Below are 11202 nucleotides of genomic sequence, written 5' to 3' on the forward strand. Positions count from 1 at the left end.
GCACCCAGAGATCAAAAGCCCTTCCGGAATTGACATTTCACCCAGGGCTGGGGGCGGGAATCGGCTGGGGTTCCTTTTGTTTTGTTTTGTTTTTTTTGTTTTTTCTGTTTAGAGGGTTTGTTTGGTTTTGTTTTCTGGGAGTTGTTGTTGTTGTTGTTGTTTTAATTATGTATGAGTCTTTTGTGTCGGTGTTTTGCGTCTTGTTTTTTTTTTCGTGGATTTCATTTTATCGGGCTTTGCTCTGTGCGTCTTGATCTTTTGGGTGCGTTTTGATTTTGTGTGCGTGTTAAACTTTGTTCTTATCGGTTGCCTTTGTGTGTGCCGTTTGAAGTCTGTTCCTTCTGCGTGGTGCTGTGCTATGTTTTGATTTTACACCAGTGGGTGTCGTTTGTGTGTTTTGTGTTAGGTGAATTTTGTGCTTGTGTGTTGTTTTCTTCGATTTTGATTTTTTTTTTTTAATGAGCCGTGCGTTTGGATGGGGATTTGGGTTTCTGTTTTCGTGTGTTGGCTTTAGTGTTTTGTGTTTGCGGGGTGCTCTGGTGAGTTTTGGCGTGTGTGTTTTGGCTTTGTGGGGCTTTTTGGATGAGGGAGGGGACACCGGGCACTCCTCCCGTTCCTGTTCCGAACCCAGGAAGGGCAAAGGATTAGGCCAAGCATCACGAATGGTGGGTTTGCCTGGTTCCGAAATACCTGACCCCCCACGCCAGTCGCGTCCTACTCGGCGAGTTCCAGACGAAGGCAAAATAATTGTGCGTTCCCGAGGGGGCGCCCGCCCGCCCGCCCTTGTACTCCTGCGCGGGTCCTGGGGCTCCAGTGCCCAGGTCAGCATTCACAGAGCCCGCTCCCTCCTCTCGGGATACCCAGGCCCAGCCGCCGTCCTGTTGCCCTCCCTGTCTGCTGAGGGTTTATCTCCTCTCGCTTCTGGCCAGTGTGCTCCTGACCTCCCCGACTTCCGCAGCCTTAGACCGAGGGCCGGCTCCCCCGCCGCGGAGCAGGTGGCAACCCTCTTCGGAGCACACGGAATGGGCGCTGCGGCTCCAGAGATACTGGTCAGGGGCTAGGGGACGCGTGGAGTCTAGGAGCAGATAGGCGACGGGACCCCAGGAAAAGGCCCCCCTTTCGCTTGTCCGCAGCCCTGGAACGCTAGAAACCCAACTCCGCTCAGCTTTCGGTTTGGAGAGCCTTGCCCTGGTTTGCAACCATAGACAGAGAGATCCCCACTCGGAGCCGACGCACACAGCTAGCGAAGGAGAGAGAGGGAGCCGGCGCATTGGTAGCCGCGGCCTGCACGGCGGAGCCAGCGCTGGCACCACGTCAAGGGGAAGCCAGACTGTAGCGCCCGGGAATGTTCCACGGGCAGAGAAGGCATGCTCTCTGTCCACACTGCCGGGACTTGAACCTCGACACACGTGGATTTGTTTAATGCTGCACCGGGGAGGAAAGAGACAGATTTAGAGGCAGAAAGACAAGCTGGCTAACCCGGCAAGGGAATGCGGGGGCAATCTCTCGAGGAGGAAAATACAGAGAGTGAGGGACAGCACGGAGGCAGACCGGAGGCCCCGGGAAGGGGCCGGTGCGTAGCTCCTCCGGCCCCCCGCGCGCTCCGGCATTCTCTGAGCGGGAGAAAGCAGAGGCCCAGAACAGAGTGACAGGAAAAGAAAAGAGTCGCAGAAGGGGTTGGCCTGGGCAGGACGCGAGCTTCCCTCCAGCCTTGGGCGCTGCAGTCTGGGGAGGGGGGAGGCCGAAGTCGCGAAGCGAGAAGCCTAGGTCGGGCTCTTCGACTCGGCCAGGAGACACCCGAGGACGCCAGGGCTCACGGAGCCGGGACCCGGGTCCAGTTCCGGCCAGGCGCCCCGCCCCCACCCCATCCCGAAACACCCCGCCGGGAATCCAGCCAAGGTTGGGCCACCGCGGTCCGCCGCTGGGCCTCCCTCTGTGCGAGCCCCGGGAGAAGCCGCGGTGAACGACCCTGGCCTTGGGGCTCTGGGCTGACAGTGGGTGGGAGCCGGCGTCCAGGCAGCGGGCCGAGGGGGAGGCCCCGCCCTAAAGCTGGGAGCCTGCTTCTGCGAGCGGCTGAGGCCGCAGCTGGACGAGCGGGATTCGGGGTCCGCGCAGTGAGTGCGCACGTGGCACGCACCTTGGGCAGGCGGCGCCCCTAAAGCCCAGCCCCGCCCCGCCCCGCTTCGTTTGCTGGGTCTGAACGGGTCAGGATTGAGGGTGGACACAGAGTCTCGCCGAGTAGGTCCCTCTCTGTGCAAGCGTGGGGTGTGCTTAGGGGCTGGCGCCCAGGTGGATGGGGGAGCCTCTTCACTCACGTCTCCCCGGGCGCAGAGCGCAAAAAAAAAAAAAGCGCGCAACGCAGGCTAGTCGCCGGCCGCAGTTTTCAAGTGGCGCCCTGGGCGGAAAGGGGCTGAGGAATGGTTTGAATCGAAGCATCCATCTCTGCTGCCAGTAGGGTCCTCTGCGCATATAGGGCTTCGAGCACTGGCTCGCTGGAGCACCATGTGCTAACGGCAGGCCACCCAGAAATATTCGGGTACCGCTGGAAAATTCGATGGGGCTGTGTTCGGGAACCTGGTGTTCATGGTGGGTGACGGCTATTGTTGTTTTACTTTACTGCCTTTTTTGCTTTAATTACAAGTTATTGAGAGAAGCCTCAGAAAGCGCAGACCTGGGTCTTTTAGATGGGTTCATTTAAACTCAAATCCAGTAATTCAATTCAGTTCCACGACTGGTTTCCAGCACACCGATACCTATGGCAGACGTCAAGGGTATGCCATATACATATGCACAGAGATGATTTGAAGGCAACTCTTGAAGAATTTTGAGATAAAATTCACTCTCTTGGAGTTACATTAAAATATATGAATATGGAAAATAGGCAGTCAGTTATATTTAAAATTTGCCAACACATCCCAGCCATCCACTATTACCTAAGAATCCAAAAGGAAGCATTGAAAAGATTCACGGGCCCTCTTGATTGTTTAACATTGAAAACAAGTGTGAATGAGTTTATTTCTTATATTTCCTTTGAAATTTAACAATGTCATAATTTGTAAGTAATAAAATCATATGTTGCTCAAGAAAGTTTACATGTAGGATGCTTTATTTCTAGCCATATTTATACGAAGAACTGTTAGCTCTCCCCGCCCTTTTTCTTCTGATATTTCTGTGTAATGTGAGCTTTAAATATTTATGCACCAGCCTAGACTTGCATTTATCTAATATGTTTCCAACTAATAACATTTTAATGTGATATAATTTGATTCCATGAAGTATTGGGACGTGGAGGAACCTACTTTCGAGCGATTTTGAGTAAGTGCACAGGTTAAGTTCTTTAAGTTTTTGGACGCAGATCAGAAAGCTAAACAGAAGTGAAGCCAGCCTATAAGTAGGCCCTTTAATGTTCTCACTTACTTCCTTCTCCATTTTTCTGTAATAACGTCAGAGTCATAGCAGAGGATCACAGCAGGATTGGGGCACTTCCCCTGGACCCTGCAGATACCTCAGTCTGCTGGGCTGATTTTTATGGCTTTTTTTTTTTTTTTTTTGAGGTGAAGTTTTATAGGGAGGAGATGGAACTGTGGGATAGAAAGCCTGGTTTTGAAAACATCCCTGAAATAAAACTGTGCTCTAATAGGCTTTCGGATTTGCTGCTGATTACCTAATTTTAGCAACTGGACAAGCTCTCTGCTGCTAGCTTCCTCCAGGACTCAGCCCAGGGTAAGATGGAAAAGAGGAGCTGGGCTGGGGTCCAAAAGGCCTTTGAGGTGAGCCCCGCAGCCAGCGCCAGTGTCTAGTGATAACCAGAGACACCTCCCAACATGCTTAACTTTAACGTCTGCTTTACTTTGTATGGAGATGGGGGCCAGACCTTCAGACATTAAATGCCAATAGACTAAAAAAATTGTCTCAAAGAAGAAAAAGCAAAGATGCCCCCTAATTTATTTTTAGTCAGATGAAAGCCATTTGGCATACCCAGTTGATATGAGGAGCTTATGAGCATAGACAGGAAAATAATTTCCCTCCTAAATGATTAAAATATTTCTAATGGGAAAGCATGACGCTAGAGTCTCCTTGTAAATCTATGTGTCTACCTACCACACAAGGAAACTAACAGTCTGCTATTACTTAAGAATCCAAAATGGGGCATTGGAAAGATTGGAGGTCTAAAACAAAATATACTAAAAGAGTCATACTAAATTGCTTATACTAAAATGCTGCTGTAAATCTCAATGAAGGCACTTTTTAGGACAAATGTTGGTAATTTTCCGGAGAGATCTTTATAAATTCTCCCAGAGGAAAAAAAAAGTTAAAGAATATCTATTCAGCTTCAGTATTTTATATGGTTCTGTGCATAGGCGGGCTGAGAGCTCTCAGATGGGCTTCCTGTTAGGCACAAATTCTTACAAAATAAGGTATGAGCTGGCAACAGTTTGGTGAATTGAAAGAGGGCGATTTTTTCCTCCTTTGGTATAGTAGTTGGTGTCTCACTTTTCATGCAATTTGCACGTAGACTCGTGTACTCCATGAAGTGACAAAAGAGAATGAGGCGGGGAGGAAACCTGCCGGTGTCTGCATTCTGCACGCCGTGCCTCAAAGCGCTCCTTTGGACACACGTTCCTGGTGAAGGGGAGTTTGCTGCCTCCAAACCAGGCCTGACCTTTTGTCTTTTGACCTCTGATGCATGAAATTAGGTAGCAAAAGGAAATTCGAAGAAAAGGATACAAAAACATGGAAAAACAGCCCTCCTTGACAATAGTCATTGTATCAGATCATAGCAGAGCTGCCCTGCACAGCCCTAAATGCTTGTTTGTAAGGCTTCGGGTCTTCCTGGCCACTGGCAGTCCTGTTCTCCTTTGTGGGCGATCTACATTCGTTGGGGGAGGGATTAAGCACTCTTTTTAATTAAGCTCAGAGCTGGGTTTTTGTCCTGGCTCTTTTGACCACAACCCGGTTAGTTCGCACTTGGTTCCGTTCCTCCATTTCCTCTGAAGCTCTCAGTGCAGGCCAGGTGCCTGGGTCTGGGCAGCCCAGGTGGCTTTGGAGACCCAGAGGAAAGCTCTGGCCCTAAAGCTCTTGTGGCCACCCAGGCAGAAGCGGTTTCCCAGCTGGCATGGGGAAGGGGGAGAGGCGTGCTTCCAGTCCAGAAGGGCCACATACCCCCCGTGGATAGTCCTCCACTCTTTCTCCAGGCCCACTGGGGAAATGTGATGCCTGAGGTACTGGGGTACCCTGCCGGCTTGGCTTCATGGGCCAGCCCAGTGCCCTTCACTGTCATGAGTGCCAGAGAGAAGGGCAAGAACATTTGCAGAGAAGCCCTCAGTGAGTCTCCACTCAGCAGTCATTGGATCCTCACAGCCACCCTGGGAAGGGGTGCACAGCCCTGGGTCAAGAGCCAGGGTGTACTGTCCTTTGAGCCCCAGACCCTGTCCAGAGGAGACAGACCTCTACTTAGCCCCTGACAGCGTGGGTGGATAAGGCAAGGGCGGCTGAGGGAGAACCGAGCAGGATGGTCAAGGCAGACTCTGGACAGGGAGGTCAGAGAAGACCTTTTGGGGGGGAGTAACCTAGATGAGTGTTGAAGGGTGGACAGGACTCTGTTAGATAAATAAGGACATGGAGAACATGATTAATATTGCCATTCTGTAGATGAAGCTACTGGATATCTACATATAAGCAAAATGCTATGGAAAGAGCAGACCAAGGGCTTGGGAATGTGCCTCCAAAGAACCAAAGAACCACTTGTCCCCTGCTCCCATTTTTAATTCAATTCCATTCAACAAAGAGCTCAGTGTTTAGTACTCAAGGGAGTTGAGTCTTTCTTGCCCTTGAGTTGTTCAAAGTCATGGCAGAGAAATAAGCCTATGGTTTCAGTTTTTTCATTAAATACAATTAGGAAAACGAAGGAGGAATCCTTTTCTGCTAGGGGGAATCTATGAAGACTTCTTGAGGGAGGTGGTATTTGATCTAAGCCTGGAAGACTGAGTTGGAAAAGATGGGCAGAAGGGTACCATAGACCAAGGGTTCAGTATGAGCAATGGCTTAAAGACAGAACATGTTTGGCCTATTTAGGAATTGGCAGAGCAGGAGGATGGTCAGTAAGTCCCCAAGGAGATATAGTAAGAATTGCATTAGAGCCATCTCACAGTTTGAACCGCTTAGCCACCCCTCCCAGGTGGTACCCATGGGAACCTCTGAACTACCTTCTGAGCTTTTCAAGACCCTCCTTCTTGCCTAGCCTCTCTAAGCAGAGGTCATTGCCGCCTGCTTTTGGGCTTTTGTGTCTGCCTTAGGCCTAGGGTCACTCCCTGAGTGAGCACATCAGGTTCCCACTAGGTCCCACATTTCTGCTAATGTCATTGTCACACTATCGTAGCAGTTTTTGTCTTTCTCTTCTCTCACAAGAGCAGGGAGAGTGTCTGGTCCATCTCTGCAGCCCCAGCACAATATAGGACTTGTACATAAAAGATGCTCATTTGAGTTGAGTGATGAATGAAAACATGTGGTGAAGGGGAAATCCTCTCTGGACTGGGCTTCTGCAGTGCATAACTCATGCTTTCTTCTTTATCACATCTTAACAGTATGACTTCACCTCTCTGCCCCTCAGTTTTCTAACCTATATCACGGGGAGATTAATTGCCACCTACTCAACCTACCTCTCAGGGCTGTTGTGAGGACCAAATCATTTAATAGCCTGGCACTCACTTCATGAAGTATTGTTACCTTGCGTTTGGATTTCTGAGTGCTGTTTAAAGAAAATATTTTTTAGTTGACTCGATATATTTCTCCTTTGGTAGAAGAGTCGATGGCCCAGCATGTGACAGGAGCTACAAGTGAAGGTTTGTATAGGAAGAGGCCGACAGTATTCATGTGTTGAAAAATTGTGTGGTTCTTTTTGAAGTATCCTTTGCCAGCACTATAAGAAAGCAAAGAACAAAAAATTCAACTCAAGCACATCTGAGAGCCATAGGTTAACAGCTGTCATGATACTGCTGCTAAATTTCTGAAAAGGCAATGTCGGATCTAGAATTGGTGGGAAGAAAACACAGCTGGGCAGAGCTGAGAGGAGAAGAAAACCTCTGGTCCTAGAGGGAAATGAGAAGACATAATTGCAGTCAATACAGTGCATGAATGAGGTGAACTCTACTATACCACATGCACATTGTAGAAAGAATGTCACTGTGGGAAAGAAGGTTCAGAAAGTGGTCATAGGTCATGTGTTCTGATTCTCCATCAGCCTCTAACCCCAGGAGACTTCTATGGGCATTCTCTTCAGAGAGGAATTAGAATAGGCCAAAGCCTTGAAGATGGCACAAGTAGTTTATCAATTAAAGTATTGCTAAAGTAATAATAAATCAATAAATAGTTCATTGATAGCACAGGAACTTGGGATAGTGAGTCTCATTAAATTGTATTAGCTGTGTCTAGGTTGGTCTTTTTACAGCATCCCTTTAAATAGTTACTAAGCCTGAGCTTGAATGCCTCCAGGCACAGTGAGTTCACTAGTCTCTTATGGAACTGGTATTATGGAATGGCTGCCAGGAAGTTCTTTCCCTCATTGAGCACACATCAGCTTCCATATAACTTCTATCCACTGGTCCTAGTTCTGCCCTTTGGGGGTCATTGCCTCAGGGAAAAACAAACAAGGTGTCACAGTGAGAGTCCCTGTGAAGATATCTGCTCAGACAGATATCTAAACTAAATATTATTGGACAAATAATCCCAGAGAGGCAGGACTAATGAGATTAACTGACATTTCTTGAGTGCTCACTACTTACTGGGCACTGTGTTTTATATACATCATCACTATGAGCTGAGTGAAGTCTCAACTCTGAGGCTCCATGGCAGAGCTGGAATTTGAAAGCCAGTTCTGACTTCACAGTCAAATTTCCTTTTCTTTATTGGAGAGAGAGAGAGAGAGAGAGAGAGAGAGAGAGAGAGAGAGAGAGAGAGAGACATTAAGTTGTTGTTCCACTTATTTATGCATTCATTGGTTGCCTTTCGTATCCTGACCGGGGATTGAACTTGCGACCTTGGCGTATGGGAAGATGCTTTAACCAGCTGACCTACCATGCCAGGGCTCACATTTCCTAACTGCTAACACTAACCATTTCACTAAAACCCACTCCTCCTCTCTCCCAGATGCTCTCACCCAGATTCTACCCCTGTGTGTCCGACATTATGCCACACTGACTCCCAAAGAAAAAAGATCCACTGCACACAGTTCTGGAGGATTTACAAAGCACTTTCATGTTTTTCTACACTTATCTCAGGGGATCGTGACTACAAACCTGGATGGCAGCCTGGGCAGAAATCAGTATGCTCGTCTCACAAAGACAGTTGGGCTCTCTTCAATCTGACTGGATCTTCTCCACCATTGTCTATACATCTACTGAAGGTCCCGCAGGCTGAGGAATGCATGAGGAATGGGGACATGCCCCCTTAACGGGGAAGAACAGACATATGGAATTTGGCTGAGAAAACTTTTAATCCAAAAGAAAAAAAGAGGGCATTTTCTTTCTTTACAGTTTTAAATAGAATAATGAGATAATCCTGGATTTTAAAAACTCAACTCTGGTGTTTATATTTTAATTTATTCTCAGAAAGGTAGGAGGGTCTGAAGGAAATCCAGTATGTGGGTCTTATTTTATGATTTGCTACGGTAAGCCACATTTAATCCCTTTCTTCAGTGAAAGGATTTACAAAGAATACAACAAAATGTACCTATCTATTACTTTCATTGTATTTTCCCCACATTTTTATTTAGTTCACAAAGTTATAACAATAAAGGATATTAAAAGGAAAAAAAATTATCCATAATCTTACCATCCTAGCAAATGAACAATTCATTGTTCCTCTTGTCTTTACATGCTGGCAAAATTTCCATAGGTAATTTATTAGTATAGTTACAGCTTTGTATTCAGTTTTCTCACTTAACAGTTTATCATTATAATTCCACATGGCCTTTATAATTATCATTTAAAAATAAATGTCTTCATAATTATTTTAATGGTTGCTTAATACTCTTTTAAGTGGATATAGCCCTCCCTAGTATTGTATATTTAGAAGGAGTCAACTTAACACTATTACAGATAATCCCAAAGTGCAACTTTCATACCTCTCACTTTTTCCTTTTTGTTTTTGTTGTTGTTATTGTTATTTCCTAAAATCCCCAGATCTAGATTTGCTGAGTCAGAGGGCCTGAATTCTTATATGGTTCTTGATATATAATAACAAGTCACTTTGTAAAAGGCTTTTAAAAATGTATTGCGCCTCTAATAATGGATGAGTATGATAATTTCATACTACCTTCATGCCCCAACCAAGGGCATTTTACTGATAAATGAAAGATAATTTGATAAGGGACATTTTTACTTGTTAAATAAATGGTTAGACAAACCTGTCATCGGTTTTCTACTCTCTTATCTCTGTTGCTGTGATGAATTAAATGCCTTTACCAAGAATTTGAGGAAAGCAGCAAAGCAATTGTTAAACCCACTTTATAGCTGAGAAAACCCTCAACTCAGGGCTTTACCCAAGGGCACACAAGTGAATAAGTGGGAGTGCTGAGACTTGGCAGTATCAGGGCTGTGGTGAACCAAAGATGATTGCATTGGTTTCTTATAACCTCCTGGAATATCTTGGCTGTTTGTTTGTTTTTGATCCTTGAGTTTTTTGAAAATACATCCACATCAGTTACATTTGTAACTTCTTTTAACAGGCACCGTAGACTCCTTGCCTCCAATGGTTACCCAAAGCATGGGCTCACTGTGGGGGAGGTCTTTAATATATTCTTGCCAGAGCTCTAGAGCCGGAAGGAGCTCCAGAAATAATCTCATACAGCTGGCTTATTTTAGAGATGACAAAACTGAGGTCCAGAGAAGAGAGGACTTGACCAGGTTCATCCATGAAGTTGGCAGTAGAGTCAATATCTACCTTTTTTTTTTCACCTGCTGGTTTAACGTGTTGCCTAGAGCACACTAGTGGGTTGGTCATTTGTGCTTTGTGAGATAGTAATAGGTGAACATTTTTGTAAAGGACTTCAGGGTCAAAACCTTTGGAAAACACCGGATATCTTATGTTTCTCTTGGAGTTCCCTGGTGAATTAAGTCTGATAACACTGAGTTAAAATAAAACAGGTTTACTTATTAAAGGACTTCCTGAAGTCTTTAACACTCCAAATACCTTTTTTTAAAAAAATTGCTTTATGTTTTGGTGTTTAAAAAATTTATTTTATTATCATTTTAAAATGTTTTTATTGATTTTTGGAGAGAGAGAAAGGGAGGAGAAGAGAGAAATGTCGATGCAAGAGAGAAACATTGATGGGTTGCCTCCCGTATGCATCCTGGGCATGTGCCCTGTCTGAGACTTGAACCCTTCACCTTTTGGAGCATGGGACGATGCTCAACCAACTGAGTCACACTGGCCATGGTTGGTGTTTTTTTTATTTTTTATTTTGAGCAAGTACTTGATTTTTAATAGATTTTACTTTTAGCTTGGGAGTACATATGTATGACAAACTCAAAAGGTACAAAAGGAACCTGAGAAAATGCCTCTTTTTACCTCTGCCTTTCAACCACAGGTCCCCTCCCTGGTAACCTGGGAATCAATGTTACCAGTATACTTCCAGAGGCAGTCCGTAGGTGTACACTTGGCAATATATCTTGGTGATTATTTCACATTGGCAAATAAAGAGCTTTCTCATTCTTTATATATATATATATTTTCTGTCGCATTGTGGTTTGTGTGTGTGTGGTTTATCGTACTATAAATATCTGATCAATATTTGAATTTCCAATTGAAATATATTCTCTACCCTCAGGAAGCACACAGTGCCCTGGAAAAAGAAGATGTGTTCATTATGACGAGGACCAGACAATAGAAAGAAGTGCTTAGGGAAGAGCATGTGGAAAGAGAAGATCATTCTCACCTGGTTTGGTTTGGGAAGGAAGCTGGACCCTGAGGAGGTGCCTGCAGCAGCCGAGTCTCAGCTGAGAAATAGTGACAAGCAGTTATTCATCCCACGACCTTTGTTTTAAAACAAAAAAGGCCAGCATGTCTGTATCCGGTCAATCCCAACATTTAGATGCTGAACACAAAAGCTGGATTTTTTTTTTAAAGCTGGATTTTTATTAGCTATATTTTTTGTCCATATAATGGAACTGATCTTAAAGTGGAAGTCAGACATGTATATCAGAT

This window comes from Eptesicus fuscus, chromosome 15, assembly GCF_027574615.1.
Source record: "Eptesicus fuscus isolate TK198812 chromosome 15, DD_ASM_mEF_20220401, whole genome shotgun sequence".
NCBI classification, from domain to species: domain Eukaryota; kingdom Metazoa; phylum Chordata; class Mammalia; order Chiroptera; family Vespertilionidae; genus Eptesicus; species Eptesicus fuscus.